Here is a 27,750-nt window from a genome sequence, read left to right on the forward strand (position 1 = left end):
TTAATATTAAAGGGAACTCACTTAGAAGCCCTTTGTCTCAGGTACTTCCTCTATAACAGTGTCAGCAAAGCATCCTTCAGGCTGCGAATTATCTCAAAATTATTTATAAGATGATGTTTTGAAGTACTATAAACTCCTTTGATTAAAAATTATTTGCACTAAACCTATAAACAAATTGAATATTCAATATCCATCCTCTCAAAACAACCTCCCGAAGGAAGGAACCTTCTCCAATGACACATGCTCATCAAAAACACTAATGCATCTTTCTCACAGAAATGTCACAATCTACTTTGAAAAAAATTAGAAAAAAAATCTTAAATTCAAATGTTAAGATGATATTTATGTACAACTGTACATATAATCTATGTAGCTATTTTAAATTATATGCTATAAACTGAGGATATCATTAAATCATATAGGTTTAACTGAAGGAAAATATGCCCACAAAAGTGTTTCTTAGGCATTTAGCAGATCAAGAAAAAATCCAAAAACCAAAAATCATTTAGGAATGTTTTAGAAATCATTAAACATTTCCTTGTTTCCTATGGAAATTTAGAAATATTAGAATATTGTTATAATAAATGTATTGTTACCAACATTCTTATCATTTGGGTCATGGCAGAACTAGACTATAGCCCAAGAAGATATTCTAAACCCAACTGCATTTTATTTACTTATTTTTTTTTGTATTTTACCTTTAAGACATTGGCCGTGTTACTCAACTTGGTGCAAAATAACAAATACTTTGCCTTTTTGCATCTTACGTCTCTTACTTGAGACACCTATTGTTTCTTACTCCAAATACATATGTCAGAAAGAAAAATGTACTCTTTGATGGCATTTTTATGATAGAAACCTGTGATCCAAAGACCTTTTACCTAAGGCATGGGTATATGTCTAGCGTTATCACTGAAGAGAACACTAAAGAATTATTTAAAGGATATAAGTCTTCAGTTTCTCAGGCAAAGAAGTTAAGTAGCTATTTCATTAAACTCGCTAGGAAAGACTATGTTGGCAAATAGGTAATATTTATTATCAGATTGTAGCTTGTTTTATTTCATAATACAAATAGCAAAGCCAAATTTGTCACCCACTGAGAAAAACACTTAAGACTTGATATTACTCTAATAGTAGATTTATTAAACCTCAGTTTCTAAATTGGGAACGTGAATGCCCTAGTTGGTTCATATATTAGATTTATAAAAGTACTTAACCATGCCCAAGATAAAAGGGAGTTTCAGTTGTTGTTTTTCTGTCAAAATAAAACATTTTTTTTCTCCCATTTAGAGCAGGAACCATCTGAATCTCAGACAAACAAGGCAAAAGAGTTATCAATTATTGTCTTAGAATCTTGTGAAATGTCTTGGATTTTGTAAATTTTACTTTAAAAACTTGGATTAATTGGAATGAGTTCTAATTAAACAACAAAAAATATGACATTTATTTGCACACAAAACATTTAGAATCCAATAATTTTATAAAAACAAGATTGGGCAAAACAATTAGGATAAAACACATTTTGTTTTTCTAATAACACTAAGGAAATAATGATTTGAATATATATATATATATATATATATATATAAACATTGCCTAATTTCAGGATCTAAGAAATTATATACAAGTAAGTCTTGCTGGCAAATGTAACCAGAGCACATCACCTTCAGATCCACTGTCTGCTTTGTTACTTGCCTAGTGAACAGCCTGGGTGGTATAAAACAGAACTATGTGACATTAACTGAAGCTGATTGAATTCAGTCCGAGTTACAAGGAAAGGCACCTTTTCAGAATGATAGTTTTGGTTAATAGCTGCAAAACCTCATCTTAATCCCTCCTACTGAGTCAATGCCTAGTCGAATTCTTGAATTTACAAGTGCTGCTCCTTCCTTCCCAACCCCACTCTCCTTCCACTTTTTTCCCATCTAAACCTCCTCTGCTTCCCACCCTCCGCACCCGCCCTCCATCTCCGGTCCTTTACCCTCTTCCTTCTCTTTATTTTTTGAATGGAGGGTTTTGACGTAAATCAAAAAACAATTAAGCAAATACATCATCACTAAATCTGAAAAAGGGATTTTCTAGGGATTTTTATTTATGCTAGCTGTTTGTCATAGCCATGTTCTTTTCAATAGTTCCAACTTTCATGGAGAATCACTAAATACGGATGATATACTATTAAACATTATAATGGGAAAATATGATTTTAAACTTGTAGAATTCCCTTTTTCTCTTTTACACATTATCCATAACTATAACCTCTTCAAGAGTAGGGAAGCAATAGGAAATTGCTTTGACCACATTTACCTTTTACTTTTGAGTCTAGAAGTATAGGAGTATATTTACATATATATCAAACATATATACAAATATATGCATATATACATATGTATAAGATGTAACATACATAGATGAAAATAGTGTGTGACAATCACTGCTGTTTGAATTCACATGTGCATTTACAACACATAATTAATTCTGATAGAAACACTTAGATTGTATTTAAAATTAAGAATGTTACGCACTAAGTCACAACCGTATACTAATGTATTTTCTTACATTTGCTCATAACTCAACACATGCACTGATTAGGTAGTTAAGATCCCAGTTTTGGCTCCTTGTACAAACATGGTAGCTTCAGTAACTTCAGTTCTGAGGAATCTGATACAGGCTTCTGCCTTCTTCAGCCTAGTGCATATGATGGAAATAGAACATAACAGAAAGAACACCCGTGTGATGAAAGGATTACAGCTTTGAGATCCAGTGGAAAACATGGAGATTCAGAGATTTCTCTCTGTGGATATGGTAGAAGGTGAATTGCATCATATAGCCAGTGATTCTATGAATCGTGCCCATATAGAAGAACCATGTGCAAAGGTAAAAAGGAAATGCAGACAGTCTTAATGTTTGGTGAATGTATATTGTGATGCATGAATGACAAACAAGAGTAAGAAGCAGTGAAGATTTTATCCAGGACCTTTACAAACCTCACCACATGAGGTTCATCCTGATAGGTTCCGATTTATTCATAATACAAATAATGTTATAAAAGCCCCTTATTACATAAAAGAAAAGAAAAAATATAAAATGCATAATAATAAAGATTCTACACATGAAGGATAACAATGAGATATCATAGGAAACAGTGCCTGTGAAGTTAAGATTTATTGTGGTTTAATGTAATAAAACACATAAATTCCCCCAAAAATCTTCAGAGAAGTAGAATAGGGGAGTGTTCTTAATCTACAATGTGAGCATCTAATAGCAACATTAGAAAAGAACATGGCAAAAACTCAACTCAAAAAAAAAAAAAAACATTGCTTACACATATAATTCTAAATATTTCAACTAATATAACACCAAGTGGAATTTTGTATTATTATTCATAATCATTTGGGTCAACTTCCTGGGCAACTTTATGTGTCAAATTCTATGGGTCAACCTCACCATATATTTAATTAGAATTTAAATAATTAAATTAATTAGTATTTTTTGTTTAGGAGAAACTATCATGGGAGAAATAACCATTTAAATTTATAGATTGGATAAAGCAAAGTTACCTTTTTAATATGGGTTGGAATAATCAAAACCAGCTTTTAAAAGTCACAAAACAACACACATAGTATGTACACACTGATAAGTGGATATCAGTCAGAAAAGCTGGGAATACCCGTGATACAACTCACAAACCATATGAAAGTCAAGATGTTAAAAACCAAAAGTATGGATGCTTCAGTTTCTAAAGAGAGAGGGATCTGTGCGGAAGAAAGAAAGTGGAGGGAAAATGGGGAAGGATCATGAGACAGGGAAAAGTACAGAGGGTCAGGGATGTAAACAGAGGTGGGTAGCAGTGGGGGACACAGAACTGGAGGTAGCCACCATAAAGTCCCAGATACCAGGGACCCAAGAGGTTCCCAGAAACCAACAAGGATGACATTAGCTGAAATACCCAACAAAGGGGAGAGAGAACCTTTAGAGACATTATCCGATGGATAGGCAAGGCTCCTGGTTGAAAGATGGAGCCATCTACCCACCTCGATAATATTAATCCAAAATTCCTCCTGTCAAAAGAAAATGCAGGGACAGACAGTGGAGCAGAGACTGAAGAAAAGGCCATATAAAGTCTGCCCAACCTAGGGATCCATCCCATCTGCAGACGGACACCCAACCCAGACACTATTGCTGATGGCAAGAAATGCTTGCTGACAGGAGCCTGGTATAGCTGTCAAAGCCTGGTAAATACAGATGCAGATGCAGATGCATCTGACTGAGCATGGGGATCCTAATGGACGCGTTAGAAGGACTGAAGAAACTTCAGGGGTTAGCTACCCCATAGGAAGAACAAGAATATCAAATAAACAACCCCCCCCAAAAAAAAACTCACAGGGACTAAACCACCAAGGATAGAGTACAAATGGAGAAACCCATCTTTCCAGCTGCATATGTAGCAGAGTATCGCCTTATTTGGCGTCAGTGGGAGGGAGGCCCTGTGTTCTATGGAAGTTGGATGCCCCAGCATAGGACAATGTTAGGATAGTGATGTGGGAGTGGGTAGGTGAGTGGGGAAGCACAGTTATGTAGGCAGGGGGAGGGGATGGGGCCATGGAGGGAAAACTGGGAAAGGAAAAATATTTGAAATACCAATAAATAAAATAACCAAGTATAAAAAAAAAGAGGAAATGAAATATAGAATCGAAAAATTATTCACATATCAAACATATCAGTAGTACTTGATAGATGGCTCCAAGAGGCAGGGAAAGAAATATTCTATAAATATATAATTTTGAGCATTAAATTGAGAATCACTCATTGCTGCCTGCGTGAATGGTGGAATTGTGCTGATGTTCATAATATTGGCAGAAATTATATTATTTAGACATAATTTTTTAAAAAGGTAAAGTATAAAAAGCATGCTTGTTTCTACACATGTGAAATTTTTCCCTGCCTGAGAGTCTTCATGCTAAGAATGTTCTAGGTGGACGCAAACTTAATATCTCTTTCTCCTGGCCTCCATCCTTCCAACCATAATGGAAGTTTTCTATTTGCTTTCTCGGTTCTCTGGAAACTGACTCTCGCTGAAGATTATAAGTGTGTTAATTTTGGGAGGCCTGGGAGAGGGTTCAGTATTCACTGACGGTTCTTCTGGAGAACTTGGGTTTGACTCTGCTCACTGACATGGTGACTTACAACCTTCTATAACTTTACTGTCAGGGAAGGTGGCACCCTCATTTGTACTTCACAGCCTGTTTGTGATGAACAAGACATAAGCAAGTGAAACACTCACATATATTAAAAATAAAATGAAAAATCGTGTCTGCAGGGATTATGTGCTTAAATACAAATCTGTCTGTCTAAGCATTTCAGTGTCCTGTTACTTCTCATTAGTGGGTGGCCATTACACTATCAACAAATCAGGACACATTACATGAATGCAAACTCTAGGTTATTAAAAAAAAACAGTGTATTAAATTAAGCTTTTAAAACTGGCATCTACTAAAGTAAGTATTCTCCAAGACCATAAATATATGTACATATATTATTTACTGTACATTTATATGCATAGGCATAAACAAGATCCAAAAATCTAGTATATGTGGGGAATATAAAGAAAAAAGGAAATTATGAATATATGCTGTTTGAAGCAAAAAATATGAACTAGGAAATGTGGAAACAGAATTGATTTAGAATCTTCTTGATTATAAACTGTCTGAAGCTGTTTCCGTTTCTGAAAAATTCAAAAAAATTAATTTTTCAGAGTGCCAGATTAAATAGTAATAAGGAATCAATGTCTATATATTTGGGTGATTGTGAAAATTAGGTGGATAGTAAGTAGCCTATCAGTTTGAAAGGTGTCAAGCAATCTATTCAGCATTATTTTACAAAGTATGTACAAATGACACATAACTTCTAGGAAGAAGTACAAAGGGGCTCAAAATCCTCACTCATTTCCAACAATGAGACAATATATTGAAAACTAAGTCAGTCTCTGCATCTCAGTCAGTACTAGCGTCAGGCCTTGGAGCATCCCCTTAAGCTGGATCCCATTTGGGCCTGTCACTGGACCTCCTCTTCCTCAGTCTCCAGTTTTTCTTTTAGACAGGGACAATTCTGAGTCATAATTTTTGATTATGGAATGGCAACCTCATTTCTCACTCAGGAAAGCAAACTATAGCAACAAAACTCGAAAACAAAAATGAAGTAAAAGAAAACCCACAAATGCTGACAGATAATTCCCATGTATGTGTATAAACTACAGTACTGAGCATTAAAATAACAGCATAACAAATTTCATATTCCTTTTTGCCTTTCGTGAGTTTGGAAAAACAGAGAAGCTGAGTTTTTCATTTTTTTTTTCAATTCTTAATATCTTCATAGATCTCTTTTAAATTTATAACTTTAGTTTTCAAATATTTTAAAATAAAAATCATATGCAAAAAGTTTATGGTGAAAATCTTATTTATCTGAACTTCCTTCCTATTCTTTATATAATAACATGAAATATCTATAGAAATTTATAGACTATATAGGTAATATTCAATTATAAGATATTACAAGTATAACTCCAATAATACATTTTTCTACAAAATAAAGCCATGTATAACTTACAGTAAATAAATGTACAATAAATACACCATTTTTGCCACATACCTCATATTCTTTCTACAGACATTCTTTCTTCTTAATTTTGAAACAATGACAAATGAAATTTGGAAGTAAATTTTAACATATGGATCCAAGATGTTTACAAGAACTATTTAACCAGGTTTACTTTATTGAGTAGGAAGATGTTTGTTTGTTGGCAAACTTGCTCAGCCATGGACCAACTCCTTGAAAGCCTGCACTTTGATACATCTGTACAATGGCTGGAATTCAAAGAGTCAGGAGATCCGTAATATTTGTGTCCTGCGGTACAGATTTCTTACACTACACAATAAAGGGTAGAAGAAGCTCTTCCATAAACTGTCTTAATTTTAAAAACATACCCAGTATCAAATTATTACATTTGTTTCAATGATGAGTAAACAAAGAAAAAAATCAGGTGTAATAAACTTAATATTTTCTTGTTTAGTAATATGCTGTTTACTAAAATTAACTGATAATCATGCTCTTCTTTATGACTGGTCTGATGTTCAGATCATGCAGTGTAGGCAAAATATAATTACCATTGGAAGAGGAAAGAGAGAGACATACAAAAATTAGTGGTGTCACGTTACTACTGCACATTTTCTTTTTGAAGTATGGCAAAGATAGGAGTTTGGGTCAGAAAATAAAATTTAAAAGATACATAAGAAATCTGTTTAGATGATTGAACTAAAGGGTTTAAGTAGTAAAAGTTCCTACTTAAACTAAGGAATGAAAGGATTTTTTAATATTTTGGTTCCATAAAAAGGAAACATTTGGGACAAGGTTAGAAAGGTAGATAGGGGGAGAAATTTTACAAGGTCATACAAACACACCCAGGATAATGAGCCCTAATCAAGCCATGCTTTATTTGGGAAAGAGTAAAGCTAAAATGGGCTGACATAATTGGAGATTCTCCTTAGCAAGGTGAATTTGGCTCCCCTTACTGAGATAGATTGTACAAGAAGCGCTGAATGAAGAGAGAGAAGACAAGTAGGTATTAGAACAGTGTGATCTGGAAGAAAAGAGAAAGTGCTAGAAAGCTTACGGCTCATGGGAATGGCAGGATAGACCTTACTGTAGAAATGACATGCAGTAAAAGAAGTAGGTTGGATGCAGGTGAGGCAGGCTTCAGTGATACCTTATAAACTGACTTTGTGTGAACCAGAGGATGCTGATATTGATGAGGATGAGCTCACCATATGCATTTGGAACACAAGCAGGCAATCTTCAAAACTCACACTGTGTAAGAGCTGCAATTTATTACAACTTCAGAAATAGATGCAATTTACAGAAGATCGGTTGTTGGTTTAGTGTGAATTTGGTTGCTACAGATAAATCAGTGACCACTAACCCAAAGTCATGTTTAATAGCATTTCATAAAACTTATGTGATGTGAGGTATTCTATCAGTCTTGCCTTTTTGCTCTTCAAAATTATTTATATTCCTATGTCAGAATGCAGAATTTGTGTCGCTAACCAGTTTTGTATTAGGGTAAATATTTGCATGCTTGTTTGTTTGTTTGTTTGTTTGTTTCTACATTTTATATTCTTGTAAATGATTAGTGGATGGTGCACTGTTTAAAAATAAATAAATAAAAAGTATAACACTAAAAACTTTAAATTTCGTTGTAAGTTCTACTATGTCAAAGAAGAAACACTAAATAACTAAATAATGTAAAACAAGACCTACAAAAATACCTATAAACTTTATGCAAATATTGAAGTGAGCAGCAATCACTGATTTTTGTGGAAAAACAGTTGTACCAAGCCATCAAATACTAGGATATTAATTTGTATAATGGTGACAGAGATTATTGGGAACTTTGACATTCTCCTTAAGACAAACACATTAGATACTCTTCAATCATCATTCTTCATATTGTAACGCATTGTTGTCACATTTAATTACTAAGCATTTGGGAAAATTATTCAGCAGTCTATGTTTGAAGCGTCTCAGTCAGGGGCATATATATATATATATATCTATATATATATATATATTTTTTTTTTTTTTTTTTTACTGAAAATTACTATGTGAGAACACACAACATAGTGTGTATGCTAAATTGATGCTAGAATGGGAAAAAAGGAAAAAAGAGCTTTTTAAAAAAATCTGTTCAGTACTTTTCATTAGGAAAGCAGGCAGACACACTGTTTGAGTCAATATACTCTGAAAAGAGGGTCCTGTTGGTGACATGACAGATGTTGTCTAAATTCTTTATTATGCACTCACATACATACACATGTGTATGTTCAGGTGTATAAGTGGACTCCAGAGTACATTCAAAATGGGATTTCTCTTATGTGTGTGCATGCTAATACAGTGAGCGAGAAAGGGCATTTCCATGCAAGTTGTGCTTCCTGTGACAGCTGAATTGCACTCTTCCAAATATGCTAAAACAACAGATTTTCATTTTGTTCAAGGACTTACATCCCTTTTAAAAAGCATTTGAAAATTTGTTCCAGTCATCAGAAACACAGCGCCGGGAGAGAACGCAAACACCGAGGTACCAATGTCACACAGGATTTAAACCTTTGAAAAAGCATGTGCAATTACAGAGAGCCTTCTCATGGTAAACAGCAGAGGCAAGGTCTTACAAATAAATGGAGTAGGCAGCTTATGGGATGTGATTAGAGGGGCGAGCCAGATGCTCTCTTCTAAAAATATCTCTCCCTCCTGTTACCTTTAGAATTCATTCCTTTGGATCTTGGAGGGTTTTTTCTTTTCTTTTCTTTCTTGCTTTTTTTTTTTTTTTTTTTTTTTTTTTGATCAGCAGGAAACCACCATTAAAATGTAAATACTCCTGAGACATAAGGAGTCTTAATCTTTCATCAACTGGCATCTTAGCAGTCTAGATGGAATGAAACAAGGAAAAGAACAGAGACTTGGAAAAATTAATAGAGAAACAAAATAAAGGGATCACAGCAGTAGACAAGAGACTCTGAACTTGGAATGTCTGTATCTGACAGATTTTCTCTACTTAAAATTTGAGTCAATGGGTGATTTATATAAAAAAAATGAAATTGCAAAACAGAGAGATGTCTTCAGAAACAGAATTAAAATACTCTAAAACTAATTAAACAAAGTTCGATTTTCAGAATTACCCCATATTTGTAAGCCTTATCTGGACATTAAGGTGTAGGACAGTATCCACTATATTTCATTTGAGAAGTCCTGAGCAGCGTTTGCTACCTCAAAGGATAAAGTCACATTCTCGAATGGAAACAACAGGTGTCTGTCAAAGGTTCTGGGGAAATATTGATTCAGATAATGTAAACACTAACATAATTGTATTAAAACAGAATCATGTAATAGCTACAAGACAGAGTTGTGCATGCTCCAGAGTCACCATGCACTCTGAGGTTAGTGGTTCTGTCTTCTGTTATGATTTCCTAAGTTCTAATTTATACTACGGGAGAGTATCTGAAATCCAGATTGCCATTTGTAGTTTGGAAACTGACTCAACCCTTAGTTATATTAATTTCATCATCTATGAAATTATGCCACTAAGTTATGCCATGAAGAATTTTCAAAAGGGTACAGTTTATATAAATACAAGGATTGTGAGACACAGATTCACCATAAAGGGTGGAGATAATCTATATTACTCATTAATAATATGAATAGTGAAACTATTAGGCTCAGTTCTGGGAGGATATTGCTCTCTCTTGAGAATGCTAGGTGTACATATATGATTAAATAGGAGAGTTATATGTTTAATTATCATAAGTGACAGACATGAAAATTAAAATAAAATAAGTGACCATGGATTTCTAGATATAGGAAATAGCTGTCTAGAAACTAAGTACTTTACCTTATAGGACCTTGAAAATGCCCATAAACATTTAAGAAATGTGGCACGCAGACTTTTTTTAAATGATTAAAACTATGTGCAAAATGTACCATTGTCTACTTAACAACGAAGAGCTGTGTCTCCCCATGTTGTTTATCCATCCATCTGTCATGCAGCATCGAACAGGTTTTCATTTTGTGTATTTACTTTCTCTCATTACTAAAGACAGCTGGTTGAATGTGAACGTTCTCTCAGGTAGCCTTAACCCTTGGCTTAGAGGTAAGGAAAATATTGAAACGTAATAGTCAAATCATTTTCCCAATGTTTACTAGTGGAAACATTTCCATGGTGTGTATAGAAGCTACACTCGCCTTTTGGAGATACACGTGCAGAGCACATTAGAACTTCTAGTTCAGTACCAAAGACAAACAGAATGTAAAATGTCTCATAAACATGGAAGGTTTTTGTCCATGTACTAATTAATTTTAATTCTACCTTTAAATATACCACAAATATACACTAACGGTTCGCGATGATACAGGCACATTCAAGTGTACGGAGGAGGAGGGGGCTCCTTCCAGATTCTGGATTTAAAAGCATCTCTGAGAAATGAAGAGAAGGGAATGCATTTCTCAGAGTCACATGGAGTTTTCTTCCACATCAGAAAGCTAACATAATTGGACTTAAATTTGAATAAATTGGCTTCAAAGATCCTATTTCAAAATATAAGCAACTCGAGTTACCAATTTAAATTCTGGAGAATGATATGGAAGGAAGAAAGCGAAGAAGACTGTGTGGAATTGCTATGGTCTGCTTCTGCCATCACTACCTAATGGAGTCTCTACCTGTACTGACACAGATGTCCCAACACCATAGGTAGATCTTCCAACAGAAAACCACACAATTGATGGTGCCATCTAACTTTTCCTCTTTGAAGTTTCTAGAGCATTTATTTAAACACAGAGCAGTTTGGTGCTTGCAGGGTCCTGATAATGACTTTAATTTTCTAATTCCTTTTTATATGTAGATACAACCTCTACTTCTAAGCGCCTATGGGGAATCTAACTGTTTAAAAGAAATTCCAAAGGAGAAGGTGAATTTGTATGGTAATCCCCCCATATAAAATAAATTCGGGGTGCATTGCAATTGTTTCTTTCAGCTGTTAAGGTACACATGAGCATCTGTTCAATGGGAAGCAAGCTGGCTTCATCAAAGGTCTCAAAAGTCACCACTGCCGGTTGTGTTCCCTGCATTTTGCTGCAGCCTTGCTTATGTGCCTTACCTGATGGATGCCTCACCTGGTTATATACCAGCTACTTTCTTCTTCAGTAACTAGCAGGGTGCTGACAGCGCACCATAGGATATAAATGCTTCCCCAGCAAAAGCACAACTCATAGTGGGAAGCACCTCACCTCAGGCAGTAATTGATGCAAAGATAGGCTGCCTGCATTTATTGAGTGATGGCCAACCTCCTGCACCTACAGCAGCTTGGTTCTAACCATTTAAAGTGACATCGCACAACAATGTCACTTGATACTTTTACTATGCATGCTTTAAAAATTGGTGTTTCTTAATGTTTTGTGCTATTTGCACAAAGCACGTGGCTTATCATATAGGTTCTTTAAGAATGCCTGTTTCTTGCTTAGCCGTTCTACCATTTTAACAGTGCATCTTATAAAAGAAAACAAAAGTAGGTTTTAAAGGAAAATGGTAGTATGAAGGCCGAGCATTATAAAGTCATCACATAAGGATACCTGTCCAAAGGACAGTTATATTCTACACAAGTCCTCCCACTGTTCAAAGTCAGTAAACAGCATTGATAGAACACCATATATATATATTTAAAGTTAAAACCCGAATGTGCATATAAAAGCATCCAGATGTGCATACACACACTGCAGGCAGCAATCTGCACGAAACTCTAAACAACTTCATTCCATATCTGAAAATGTATCTTTTGTATTTACCTAAGAGTTCAAACATCAAAATAATATGCCAGAATATTATTTTTGTTTATAATGGACTTCCCTGAAATGGCAATCAGCAGAAATACATCTAGACCCTGTATCCATAATAGTTATAAAATTTGAATCAAAATCACTATCAAAAAATACTTAGTGAATGGTTAAGAAATAACCACAAATTATTTTTATCATAAATTTTTATGATATATTTTATGTAATGTTTCTCAGTACTTAGACTTATTGCCATAATAGCACACAAATTATTTTTAATTCATTCAATATGTTCCTTTTTACATTTATTTCTGTTCTTTCAACATAATATGTTTTCCTTTTACCCCACATCTCTTAATAAAGACACCTTAATGAAGTACAGATGAGTCTTTATTCACTGCTTCCACTTCCAACAACAAAATCTAATGCACACTCTGTGTTTGAAATGTTTTCTAATAATATGTACACACACACACACACACACACACACACACACACGTATTCCACAATTCTACTGGGTGAGATTACATTAAATAAAGAATAAGGGAATTAAATCATATAGGGCTAAGAAATTATCTCCTGTGGTGATATTCGGAGATAATAATCATTTCTACTTCACCTTTCTTCTTTCCTTCCTACCTGGAAGGTAATATTTTGACTTTCAGTCAAACAACTAACATCTGAGACTGATAATAATTCTGGTGTCTCCCACTATGGAACAAATCTTGTCCAGGGCACAACATGTAGCAAATGCATCTTTAACTACTATGGTTATCTGACTTCAATATTATGGTTGCATAGTTATGATATCATTAATTAGAAGCTATCGAAAAATTGACTTATATGTAGTATATATAAAATTTAGCTCATAGGATTTTACTTACTTCTTCCTTGTGATTAGACACAGCTTACAGAATGGACTTTAACTACTTCATTTTAAAAGTTATGTGCTGACTTAAAATTTCATTTGTACTTTGGCAATCCCATCATATTATTGACTAATATTGAGACTTCCAGAAAGTAAAATTTCAGCATCTTTCTGACATGTGCTGATTAGCCTCAGAATCCTCCAGATACTCTTGTATGGGCAGCTGTTATAAACTCTATTTTTAACTTATCTTTGTCCAGCTTATGAGATAAACTTCTAAGAGAATATTATGAATCCAAGTTTAATATCTGCAACTGCAATGCCTATTATGGAACTCTGACCTTAGTGGAATTTTTAGTGCATATAAGTGAAGAGGTATTAATGTTATATCAGAAAATATAGAAAGCTCACTCACCTAAGCAGAGAAAACTGATCCAAGTGCTAAACAAACACCTAAGGAACATTTCTAAAGATACTGATTTGCTAGTTCCCTGCTCAAAACAGAAAAATAAGAATGTTTTGCTAAAATGACAACTTTGGTGGGTGATTTTGGGCATCTGCTGATATGGGAAAATAAGAGAGTTTGTATTTTTCTCTCCATGTGAACACAAGATTGTATTTGTCTGCAACTACAAAGAGAGTTATTAACAGAACCCAGTGATGCTGGTGCCTTGATCTTGTATTTCTAGGTTCCAAAAATTTGATGAAATAAATAAATTTGGTTAAGTCATTTAAATTGTCATTTGGCATAACATCTCTGATGGTGTGAATTAGCCACATTCACCACACGTTCATGTATTTGATGTATAGAAACTTTAATCCAGCAACATGACTGGTTTGCCAAGTTATAACATCTAAAACTTATGACCCTGCCAGGATGCTGACACACCCAGGATTACAGTTTGTCCTGGATAGGATACACACACCTTTAATCTGTATTAATGAAGATAAAGTTTGTTTATAGAAGGAATCAGCCATATTTGAAAATGGCAATTTTTTTTTCCATTTTTATTGGATATTTCATGTATCTACATTTCAGATGTTATCTTCTTTCCCGGTTTCCACCTCCCTTCTATAAGAATGCTCCCCTTCCCACCCACTCTCAACACACCACCCTGGCATTCTCCTATACTGTGTAAATAAACCTTCATAGGACCAAGGGTTTCTCCTCCTATTGGTGCCAGACAATGCCATAGAGTGTCAGACAAATGATGAATCAGAGAAAGATTTAACAGAACAAGTCACAGATAGGATAAGTCCAACATTCAGGACAGGAAAACAGAAAAACTAGGCTATTTAAAAGGGAAGGGGGGATGGGAGGGAGAGAGTTTGTGAGTTCAGTGGATTCAGTAGGGTTAAATTCAAGCAGTCTTTGCAATTCAGTTAAGGTCCACGAATTCAGTTGAATTTGGGCAGTGGGGTAAAATTCAGTTGAGTTCAGTTCACAGCAATTATATTTGAGTAGAGCAATTCAGTCTAAAGCCAAGGGGAGCCAGTTTGAATCATTCACTTTGGAGAAGAGTTATGAGCCAGAAGAGATGAATTGTACCAGCCGGCCAGAGTTCAGAAGGAATTAATACAGGTGAGCTTATTCAGTATTAAGCTGACAATACAGCAATTATACCTGGCAAATATAAGATGCTTTGGAAATTTGATCATTTGGTCCCATTTGCTGGAAATATTTGGGAGGTTATGGAATAATTAACAGAGCTTTCTTGTAGGATGTATGACATTGGGTATTGGCTTTAGGTATTTATAGAGTTCTTCAACTCCTCTCTTTTTTTTCTCTACTTTCATGGTGAGGCAAAACATGATTTCTCTCCATAATATTTTACTATTAGGTTATAGCATCTCTGCCCAGCCATTTTGGCCTATAGCCTTTGGAACTGAACACTAAAATAAACCCTTTCTTACATCTATCCATTTCATTATAACATAGCAAAAGAAAAGTATCTAACATACCATTTTTCTCTAATAAGAGAAATCAAATTAAAAGGCAGTTATTAGCAAGACAAAATTTATCAATAAGCTTTTATATGTATTAAGATAACATTTATAATTTAGAGAAAATTTTGATTTATATCTGTACTTTACTGGAAAATACTAGATTCAAATCATAATGAAATATGCCTTACATATTAAAAAGAAAAAATTCCACATGACAACATACTTTGAGTTAAGATACCCGTTTCTGCTTTAAGCAAAGAAGCAAATGAAAAAAAAACACTAGAACTGAAATTGATCTACTGGGTTGATAGAGAGAGTACTTCCTATCCTCAGAAAGCCATCAGCCAACTTTATGACCTCTCTCTTTCAAAAGCTTACAAGGACACTAAAACAAACAAACAAACAAAAAATTTCCATATAAAACAACACAATACATTTTTTAATGGCTTAACAAAATTCTTTTTTTTATTTTTTATTTTTTTTAATTTTATTTTAAAAAACAAAGATAAAAGAAAAAATTTTAAACATTTTTGCATAAATGTATACAAATACAATTGTGTCAGTGCTTGGATTTTTTTTTTTCTTTTTTTTAAGGTTTGATACTCTGCATTAAGGTCTTACTAGTTACAAAGAGCAAAAATTACATGTAAAACAGGATGTAACCCGGAATTAGTTAACGTTTTCTTTAAATCTATGAACTTAGTTTTCAGTTGATCAGTCAATCTTGAGCCAGTCTGCTCTAGAGTGTGGTTTATATACCGAGTCACATTCCATTAGAGCCAACTTGTTTTTCCTAAGAAAAGGTGTAACAATCACAACCAAAAAGCCATTAGTAAAACAGAAATTATATTATTACCTTGCCTTTCTTTGGAGTCCAAAAACTTATGAAAATTTCAGTCCAGATGGGTCCTACTTTATAACCAAGAGGAGTAACAGTTGTAGTTGAGTTGTAGTTGAAGGTTAAGGAGGAACCTGAACACACTTATCTGCCCTCTCTAGTCTAAAGTCCAACGAATTATATCAAACTGCATTCTATATGGCTTTCCTGCCTTGTTTCAGTTAGGCACAAATAAAAAGTTTCTTACATGTCTTTGAACTTTCTACCCAAAGACTTTCAAGTCCCATAAAGCTCTAGTTAATAATTTGTTGTGTTTTTCACTTTCTACCCCCTCTTTTGCAATAGCTACTGAAGTAGGAGAGATACTACCATGTTCGATCTTTATTTGGAAAAGAATAAATCCTTGAAACAAAAGCTAACTATAAAGAAAATAACTTCAGAGATTATATGTTGAACTCGGTGGTTTAGAAATGTCGAATTACAAAGCAGATTGCATATGAAATAGCAGTCCATATCTAATTTCCAAATAGTAAGATTTCTAGAAGAATTGACAAATGACAAAATGCAATCAGGACCATCGATGCAGAATTAACTGTTCACTTTTCATGACATGTTTTAAAATTTTTGAAGCGAGGGACAAACTATAAAATACATGAAGCACCAGTAAATTGATTTTGATGGCTTTCAGTTTTAGAAACAAATTCTGTGAAGTGTGTTATTAATATTTAAGGACTCATCTGTATTCTCACAACATCACTGCAAACATAAATCTCATTCATTTCTCCCCTTACAAATACAACCAGGACAGACCATTCATAGATGTAATTTTCTCTTTTTAGATTTTGTTCTTTTTTTTCATAAAATGATCCAAAACCTCTGAGAGAATTTCTATATTAGGCACGGAGCTTTACTGCTGTTTTAAACTAAAGTTAAACACAAATAGGATCTCTTCCCATTTCCATGGAAGTGTCATTCAGCAACATACCCACGCTAGTGAGTAGGTGGCTCTCTTCGAAAAGATTCGTCATGCTGTGTTTTATACTTAGTGGTTTTTTTTTTTTCTGAGATGAACCTATTCAAATTCTTGTCCTATTTACCTGACTATGATTTTCTTTGAAAACTAGTCTCCACATATGACCATGTACCGATATGTACACAATTATGGGAAGTCCTTACAATTTCATGCTTGCTGTATGAGGTATCAACACACAATACACACATATGCAGTGCATCCAGGTTAATATTCCTTTAAGTGAATATTATAAAATATCCAGAAAAGTGATGTTATCCACAAGTTGTGCTTAAAAAAAAAACCTCTTGATTAAAACACATATTTAAATATAGACTATGTAATAAGAAATAAGAAAGTTATGTAAAATTTTCACAGGAATGTAAAGACTACTCAAGGAGAGGGCATAAGAGAAGTGTGATATAGAAGTTAGGGCTGAAAACGGTGTCATTGGTGTGCTCTGCAAGTGCTGATAATCACAAAGGACTGACAATAAAGACATGTGACTCACCACAAACTCCCCAAAATGAAATATTAATTAGTTAATGCAGAAAAGCGGCACTTTTGACATAGTAACTAGAAATAGCAAGAGAAGCCTCTGCCCCAATTAAATTTGTGATCTGAGATCAACGACTACAAATCAGTACTGTTCTGAAATGTGTGGGTCTCTGTGTTCAGTGTTTTCCATGGTTTTGAATTGACATAACATTGCAGTTTTTATCATCTCATTCATTACAAAATTCTCTGACCTAGTTAATATCTGAAAATGAAACTTACAAGTATATAGGCCCTCAAAATACAGAATGACTTAGAGTACCTTGTTTTAAGATCTTGTAGAGACTTACAGTATCCTGACTTAAGTGAATGAGTTTACAAAATTTTAAAAGTAAACCTAAGAAGTTCCAATTTGAACAAATATAAAATAGCTTAAAAGATTTTAAATGTATATTGAAGAAAGTACTGTTTATTTTTCAATAATATGATGTGTCTAAAAAAAAAGAACTGTATTTAAGTGAAAAAGAAAACCAAGGTAGATAGTTCTAATTAGTGGTTTATATTCATAGGCGTTTCTAATATCCCTTTTTGACCAATTTTGGCAGAGATGGCCAGCAAATACTGTTATAATAAACCCTAAAGATGGCGCGAAAAGGTGGAAAAGCCTAATACGAAGAAGACACCTGTGGCCAAGAAGGCTGGCGAGATGTTGCTGCCTCTGGTGCTCTGGCCGCTGATGCCACCACAAAGGGTAACCCTAAGGTTTAAAAGCCCAAGAAGGTGAAGCCCCATTGCAGCCGAAACCCTGTCCTGGTTAGAGGGAATTGGCAGGTACTCTCGATCTGCTATGTATTCCAGAACGGTGTTGTAGAAAAGGAATATTCAGCTGCCAAAACCGTGGTTGAAACGAAGAAGAAAAAGGAGGTCCTTGCTAGTTTCCACAAAATAGTTGGTGGGGACAAGAACGGTGACACTCTGATGGTGAAGCTTCAAAATGTGCCTAGGTATTATCTTTCCGAAGATGTGCCTCAGGGGCTACTCAAGAAGCCCTTCAGTCAGCACTGAGGAGTTCCAGCATCACTCCGGAACTGTCCTGATCATCCTCACCGGGCGCCAGAGAGGCAAAAGAGTGGTTATCCTGAAGCAGCTGGGCAGTGGCTTGCTACCTGGGACTGGACTTCTTGCCTTCAACAGAGTTCCTCTGCACAGAACACACCAAAAGTTTGTCATCGCCACCTCCACAGAAGTCGTTATCAGCGAGGTTAAAATCCCCAAACACCTGACTGATGCTTACTTCAAGAAGAAGCTGCTTCGTAAGCCCAGGCATCAGGAGGGCGAGATCTTCCACACGGAGAGAAGAAATACAAAATTACAGAGGAACAAAAGGCTGATCAGAAATCTGTGGACTCCCAGATTTTGCCACAGACTAAAGCTGTTCCTCAGCTCCACGGTTACCTGTGATCTCAGTTCTCGCTGACAAACCAGCTGTGTCCTCACAAACTGGTGTTCCAAATTGCTAACAACCTAATCAACCGGCTTCATATGTTAATATAAAATAATGAATGTGATGGTCCATATTCAGACTGACAACTCTGGCAGAAGATTCCTGCTTTTCCAGAGTCCGAGTAACTACGAAGAACCCCAGGTAAGACGCTACCTGTTGCCCATTGACAGGACTTAAATCAGTGCAAGAGTCCCCAATAACACCCCTTCTCCTGGGCTTCATATCCTGGCCTAAAACTCCAACAGAAGACAAGTGTTCTGCTGTAGGCCAAGCCAGTTCTCAGAACCTAAGACACTAAGCTGGTACCTAGAGCCGAGGTTACTCCAGTATGCAGAACCTCAGAGAACCACAGGAATCCTAAGCACACACAAAAAAAAAGAGTTCACACAAAACACCAAACCCCTAGGAAAACATTCTACTGGACATGAAGACTCTAGATACTAGAACCAGAGTCTACTCAAGCCTAAAATCCTAACAGGAATCAGAAACCAAGAGGAAAAAAAATCCAAAGAACATCCATCCGGCAATTAAATCCAATGTTATGAAGACAACAGAGACCATGGAAAAGAACAAAAGAATAAACCCCTTAAGGAAATCCAGGGAAATGATGAAAACTGTCCAAAACCTGAATATGGAAATATAATAAATTAAAAAAACATAAATCAAGAAAATCCTGAAGATAAAAAAATATCTAGGTTAGTTAATGATAAATTCAGACACATCCATCAACAACAGGAGGTGGAAAAGAAAATCTGTAGCTTCAAAGAATAAATTGGGTAGTGTTCCTTCCCTTTTTATTTTGTGGAATAGTTTGGAGAGTACTGGTATTAGGACTTCTATGAAAGTTTGATAGAATTCTGCATTAAACCCACCAGGTCCTGGACATTTTTTGGTTGGGAGGTTTTTGATAACCGTTTCTATTTCTTTAGGGGTTTTGAGGTTGTTTAAATGTTTTATTTGATCCTAATTTAAATTTTATACCTAATATCTGTCTACAAAATTGTCCATTTCATCCAGATTTTTCAGTTTTGTTTAGCATAGGCTTTTGTAATAGAATCTGATGATTTTTAAAAATTTCCTCAGTTTCTCTTGTTATGTCTGTCTTTTCATTTTTGATTTTGTTAATTTGTCTATTTGCCCTCTGGTTAGTCTAAGTGTTTACTTATCTTGTTGATTTTCTCAAAGAACCAGATCCTGGTTTTGTTGATTCTTTATATAGTTCTTGTTGTTTCTACTTGGTTAATTTTAGCCCTGAGTTTTATTATTTCCTGCCATTTACTCCTCCAAAGAAAGAGAACTTAAGTCCAATTTCCCTTATGAATATTGATGCAAAAATACTCAAGGAAATTCTCAAAAATCGAGTCAAAGAACACATCAAAATGATCATTCAACATAAACAAGTAGGCTTCATCCCAGGGATGCAGGGATGTTTCAACATATGGAAATTCATCAATGTAATCCACTATATACACAAACTCAAGGAAAAAAAAAACCCACATGATCATCTCATTAGATGCTGAAAAAGCATTTGAAACAATTCAATACCACATCATGATAAAAATCTTGGAAAGATCAAGAAATTAAGACCCATAACTAAACATAGTAAAATCAATATATAGCAAACTAGTGGCCAACATCAAATTAAATGAAGAGAAACTTGAAATAATTCCACTAAAACAAGGGACTAGACAAGGCTGCTCACTCTCTCCCTACCTATTCAATATAGTAATTGAAGTCCTGGCCAGAAAAAACAGACAACAAAGGAAGTCAAGGGGATACAAATTGATACGAAAGAAGTCAAAATATCACTATTTGCAGGTGATATGATAGTACACTTAAGTATCCCCAAACTTTCGAACAGAGAACTTGTAAACCTGATAAACAACTTCAGCAACTTGCTGGATATAAAATTAAACTCAAACAAATCAGTACCCTTTCTTTTCTCAAAGAATAAACATGCAGAGAAAGAAATTAGGGAAATAACACCCTTTACAATGATCACAAATAATATAAAATAGCTTGGTGTGACTCTACCCAAGCAAGTGAAAGATCTGTATGACAAGAGCTTCCTATCTCTGAAGAAGGAAATCAAAGAAGATCTCCCATCTCTCATAGATGGGCAGCATTATTATAATAAAAATGGTTTGTTATATATTTTATATAATTAATTATTAATATATAATATATTATATTATAAATTAGATTAATATGATAAAATGTAGATTGCTGAAGGTAGCCTACAGATTCAATGTAATCCCAATCAAAAATTCAAATTTAATTCTTCTGAGAATTAGAAAAAATAATTTCCAAATTCATTTGGAATAACAAAAAATCCAGGAGAGTGAAGATTATTCTCAACAATAAAAGAACTTCTGGGAGATTCACCACCCCTTACCTCAAGCTGTATTAAAAAGAAACCCTAATTTTTAAAAAACAAAACAAACAACAACAACAACAAAAAACCCAAACATTCCATGGTACTGGTACAGAGACAGACAGATCAATGGAATAAACCTCAAGACCCACAAATGAACCTACACACCTACGGTCATTTAATTGTTGACAAAGGAACAAAAATCATCCAGTAAAAAAGATAGTATTTTTCAAAAAATGGAGCTTCAAATGGTGGTCATCAGGTAGGAGAATGCAAATCCATCTATTCTCATCTTATTATACAAACTTCAAGTCCACATGGACAAGGACCTCCACATAAAACCATATAGAGTGAAACTGCTATCAGAGCAATGAGGAAGAGCCTCGAATACATAGTCACAAGGAAATTTTTCTGAACAGAACACCAATGGCTTATGCTCTAAGATCAAGAATCGACAAATGGGACCCCATAAAATTGCAAAACTTCTGTAAGACAAAGGGCACTGTTATTAGGACACGATGGCAACCAACAGATTTGGAAAATATCTTCACCAATCCTATATCTGATAGAGGGCTAATATCTAATATATACAAAGAACTCAAGAAGTCAGATTCCAGAGAACAAAAAACCTTATTAAAAATGGGGTACAGAGCTCAACAAAGAATTCTCAACTATGAAATATTGGACCACTGAGAAGAAGCACCTAAAGAAATACTCAGCATCCTTAGTCATCAGGGAAACGCAAATCAAAGCAATCCTGAGATTATACCTTTTCCCAGTCAGAATGGCTAAGATCAAATACTCAGGAAAGAGCAAATACTGGCAAGGATGTTGCAAAAGAGGAACACTTCTTCATTGTTTGTGGGATTACAATCTGGTACAACTACTCTGGAAATCAGTCTGATGATTCCTCAGAAAACTGGACATAGTACTACCTGAAGACCCAGTTATACCCTTCCAGAGCATATACTCAAAACTTGCTTCAACACATAACAATGCTCCACCATATTTATAGCAGCCTTATTTATAATAGCCAGAAGCTGGAAAGAACCCAGATGTCCTACAACAGAGGAATGGTTACAGAAAATGTGGTACTTTTACACAAAGGAATACTGCTAAGCTATTGATAACGATAACTACATTTAATTCTTAGGCAAATGGACAGAACTATGAAATATCATCCTGAGTGAGGTAACTCAGTCACAAAAGAACACAGATGGTATGCACTCACTGGTAAATAATTTTAGCTTAAAAACTTGAAATACCAAAGATATAATTCACAGACCATATGAAGTTTACAAAGAAGTAAGATCAAAGTGTGGATGCTTCAGTCCTTCTTAGAAGCTGGAATTAAATACTAATGGGCGGTATAGAATGGGAGAGACTTGGGAGAAAAAAAGAAGGGGAGGGTAACAAAACAGGCAGGATTAGGTATAGAGGTTACAATGAGGATATACATAGGATCAGGAATTCGAACAGAGGTATATTGCAATGGAGGACTGGGAGCAGGCACTAGCCACCAGCAAGTCATAGATGCTAGGAGAGAAAGAGGCTCCCAGCACCCATCAGGGAGGAGATAAGCCGAAATGCCCCAAATAGGGGCGGGAGAACCCATAGACATCATACCCAGAGGCTAGGCAAAGTCCCTAGTCTGGGGATGGGGCCACACACCCTTCTCCAGATTTTAACCAGAAACAGAAACTAAAGGAAAGGTCATCCAGAGACTGTGCCACCTGGGGATCCATCTCATATGCAGTCACCAAACCCAGTTACTATTGCTAATTCCAGGAAGTGTTTGCTAACAGGAGCCTGATATGGATGTCTCCTGAGAGGCTCTGTCAGAGCCTAACACAAACAGAGGAGGATGCTTGCAGCTAACCATCGGACTGAGCACAGGGATCCCAACAAAGATGTTAGAGAAAGGACTGAAGGAGCTGAAGGGGTTTGCAACTCCATAGGAAAAACAATGATATTAGCCAACCAGACCCCCAGAGATCCCAGGGACTTAGCCACTATCCAAAGAGCACACATGGAGGGACCCATGACTCCAGCTGCATATGTACTAGAGGCAGCAATAGAAGTAGAAGCCCTTGGTCCTGTGAAGGCTTGATTCTTCAGTGTAGTGGACTGCTAGGGAAGTGAAATGGGAGTGGGTAGGTGGGAGGGGACTGTCTCCATAGAAGCAGGGGGACCGCGGATTGGAGAGGAGTGAACTGAGAAATGGGATGACGTTTGAATTGTAAATACATAAAATATCCAATAAAAAAGAGAGAAAAGTTTGAGGAGTATGTGATATGATAGAAGACACTGATATATTGATACAAGAAAACGTTAAATATAAAATGTTCCAGACACAAAACTTCCAGGAAAATCAAACACCATGAAAAGATCAAACCTGAAAACAATTGCAAAAGAAAAGGGAGAACATTCACCACTCAAAAACTCAAATTTTTCATAAAACTTATAAAATATTTTATTCCAAAGAAAGACATGACTATAAAGTTAAAAGAAGCTTACAGGATACAAAATAATATAAAGCAGAAAAAAATCCCCATCACAAAATCATATTGTAATTAAAATACTAAAAGTATAGAACAAAGAAATAAAAGTAAAAACTGAAAAGAAAAAGGCCAAGTTATATATGAAAGCAGAGAAACTCATAAACACACACACACAAGCGCACACACACACACTTATACACATACATGGCCACCACCACCAAAGTATGAAGAATCAGCAAACATTGCTCTTAAATATCTCTCCTTATCAACTGACTTATTTTCACAATAAACAAGCAAAGGCAGTAAGAATGGGTTTGAATAAATAAATCATCATTCTATTACATAAAAGTACATCAACATCAAAGATAAAAATTATTTGAGTAGAGTGTTGAAAAAAGATTTTCTAATGAAATGACCCTAGAAACAAACTGGTATAACTATTCAAATATCTAACAAAGTAGATTCCCAATGAAAAATTATTCAGAAAAAAAAAAATGGAGGATATATCAGACTCTTCTAAGGAAAAAAATTTACAAGGATTACTTCTGAATTCTGATGATTTTTTTTAAGCCAAATTTAATGTAACCCACATTTGAAAAAGAAATATTACTTAAGCTTAAGTTACACATAAAAACCCACAACTAATCATGGGAGAATTCACACAAACACAAAATAATATACCTTCCTCTCAGCATCTCACAGAACATTCTCCAACACTGACCACATTCTCAGTTAAAGCAAGTCTCACCAGATGGAAGTACACTGAGAGTCCTCTGTATCTAATCACCCCACGATTAATTAGAGCTGAATTTCAAAACAGAAACAACATAAAGCCTACATTCTCATGAAAAGTGAACAACTCTCTGCTGAATTTGAGAGCACTGTATTGCAGAAAATTTGAAAATATTAAAAAAATGGATGGATCTCTTGATAAATAACATGGACCAAAGTTGAACCGAGATCATATAAACAAGATTAATGGATCTAAAATACCTAAAGAAATAGAAGCATCGATTATGTTTCCCAAATCCCCACCCCCCCAAAAAAAAAACTTTTAGGGCTACAAGGCTTTAATATCCTGTCTTAGGGTATGTTTCTGACTCTGTTTCTAATCTGGGGCACCTTTTCTTATACTGCAACTTATGAGTCATGTTTAGTTGATTTTCATGGGAGATCTGCTTTTTTTCTGAAAAGGAGTGGATTCAGGATTAGATAGGGAGGTGCAAGGGAGGTATTGGAAGGAGAAGAGGGAAAGGAAACTGCAGTTGGGTTGCAAAGAACATAATAATTAATAATAATGATAGTGATAATAATAAGAAGAAGAAGAAGAAGAAGAAGTGAATTTGATGAGTCAGCTACTTTATCCTTTTACATATGAGGCTTCATAGATGTCTGGATGTCTTTTTGATAATTGTAGTTGTCTTGAAAGGTTTGAGAGTCAGTTCTTGATGTTCTTTATTCTCTTGATGGCTGTCATTGCTAGACTGACTGTCTTTGGCCAGAAGGACCCATGCAGGGTAGAGTTTCATATATACTTAGTCTCATTGGGTCACTGCTTCCTGCATCATGATGTAGCACCTTCCTTAATTCCAGATGAACCATGGTTTTGGAATGCTGTGCAAGATATTCATACTTTGGACAATCATGGTTGAGCCTGACCATTGAAATTCTAGACAACTATCCTAAATTTGATAATTGAGTAGAGGATCTATACAGATTCTAATAACATTCCCAAGGATTATAGTTTGCAGAGCATTTATTATCATAAACTAGAACTTCTACTAGCATTGTGCAGTTGGCAGTTTCTATACCCTTATGTCTTCTAACCACAAACCACAGTCTCCCCATCTTCTCTGTTGCACATGGTTTCTTTTTATGGCAGTCTAGGGTCCATTCACTTCTTTCTAGTTGCCTCCATTACTAAGGAAGCTATATCTTTTTCTTACACTGAACTATTTGACGGTTTCCTAAACCATCACTGTGATTATCCTCTAGTTTACGCTGTCCACTAAACCAGTGTTGTGCTATCCCTGTTGCCACAGTTGGTCCAGTAGTTTTGAGGATTGGTACACTATGGGTATCTGCTGAGTTTTCCTTGCAGCTTGGGATGATGGCGGTGCAGCATCTCTATGATTATGTCAGTAATTGATTGGGCAGTGGCAGTGGCATCGTGAGAGCGTGCTATGTATGATCCTTGCATTGTCCCTGAATACAACCATGTCTGTTCTTCTGGGTTTTCTTCAATGAACTGATAGTCTGTGTTGACTTACCACAAATCAGTAATACGTGTTTGTTATACATTATATGTTACATTTATATGTGTGTTAATCACATGCTTATTTCAAAATTGTAATCTGTACAAATTTGTATGTTTCTAGTAATGTTAACACCTCTAGAAAATAAAATACTCTGAGTAAAATGAGGCGTGGCATTACAGACCCAAATTATTTAAATATCACTTTCTTCAGAAAGATATTCAAACGGCATAAAGGCTAAAGCCTTAGTGTTTTGTCTGTAAATGGACTTTGTTGTCATAGAGTGACTATTTTTCAAATCATTTTCTTTGTTTTTTTTATTTTATTTTATTTATATGAGTGTACTGTAACTGTTTTCAGACACATCATAAGAGGGCATCAGATCCCATTACAGATGATTGTGAGCCACCATGTGGTTGCTGGGATTTGAACTCAGAACCTCTGGAAGAGCAGTCAGTGCTCTTAACCCCTGAGCCATCTCTTCAGCACCCTATTTTTCAATTTAATTGAAATAAAATATCTCTGATATGATTTGTTTAAAAATATGTATTTTAAACAAAGATTTTGGTCATAAGCATTCTATAAAAAATTTAAGTAGGAGGTGAAATGATAATTATCTCCCCAAAATATTTTAAAATCTGGATCTAAAATAACTTACAGTTCAATACACCTCAGCATTTTGTATCATTTTACACATGTTAATCTGAATGTTTTGGGACTACAATATAAGAAAATTTTCTACATTGGTTTTATCTACTTTCTTCTTCTAGGAATTTTGTAAGTTCTATATAAAATGCTTAATTAGAATTAAATCATTGCGGAGAATTTCAAAGGACCCAGGTATTACTATGGAAAAAAAGTGTCCTGTTAATTGAATTCTGCCCAAGAAATAATGGAGGTCACTTTCATGTATTACTTCTGTATATATTACATAAAAGTTTTGTAAGACTACATATGATTTTTTTTTGTAAGCATCCCACAACTAGTGTTCAAATCAATACTTTTCCCATTGTATAACCAGGTGCTTGGGAAAACAAAAAGGGCCAACATTCATGACAGTTTAATTCACATGTAGAATGAAGAAAATGTAGTTGATAAGAAATAAGGTGTTAGATGTCAATCAGATTAATGATACACCTAATATTATATAAAAAATACCCAGACCGTTTTTGCTTCTCCAATTATCTGACTTTATGTCAATTGTTCAATGGCTAGGTTTTTTTTTAAATATGGGGTCTATGCTGTATTTATTATGAAAATATAAAATAAACATTGGTCATCTCTAAAATGTAGCAATATTAAAAATATATACATACCCTTGTTTATACAAATATCTATTGTTCTCTAACAGCTTCTATTGATTTTTAATGGTACAGTGAAAATTTGGTATTTATGTTTTTCCTCAAGAAACTATTTAATTTAAAACAGAATCAATGCAAAACCACTAAGATTCACTTTAGAGAATATGTGACAGTAGTCTTTTTTCTATGGCATTTAAGAGTATGTTATAAAAGCAGTGATAGAGCTCAGTGGTAGCTTGTTTGTTTAGGGTGGAACAATCTTTAAAGGGAATAAAAGTAAATAGGCTTA

At 34.9% G+C, this 27,750-nt stretch overlaps 1 protein-coding gene and 1 pseudogene across 5 annotated transcripts in view; one reads left to right on the top strand and one right to left on the bottom strand.

The window, feature by feature from the left end:
- The window catches only part of PCDH9 (protocadherin 9), a gene marked incomplete at both ends in the record, with an annotated part of 855,790 nt that overhangs the window by 572,115 nt on the left and 255,925 nt on the right, over nt 1-27,750 (bottom strand). The gene's annotated exons all lie outside the window — the stretch shown is intronic.
- Nucleotides 2,770-18,987, top strand: LOC308420847 (large ribosomal subunit protein eL6-like; annotated as a pseudogene). Its single transcript has 2 exons — nt 2,770-2,874; nt 18,298-18,987. The product of its transcript is annotated as a large ribosomal subunit protein eL6-like (transcript).

Source organism: Micromys minutus (genome assembly GCF_963924665.1).
Source record: "Micromys minutus genome assembly, chromosome: 5".
NCBI lineage: Eukaryota > Metazoa > Chordata > Mammalia > Rodentia > Muridae > Micromys > Micromys minutus.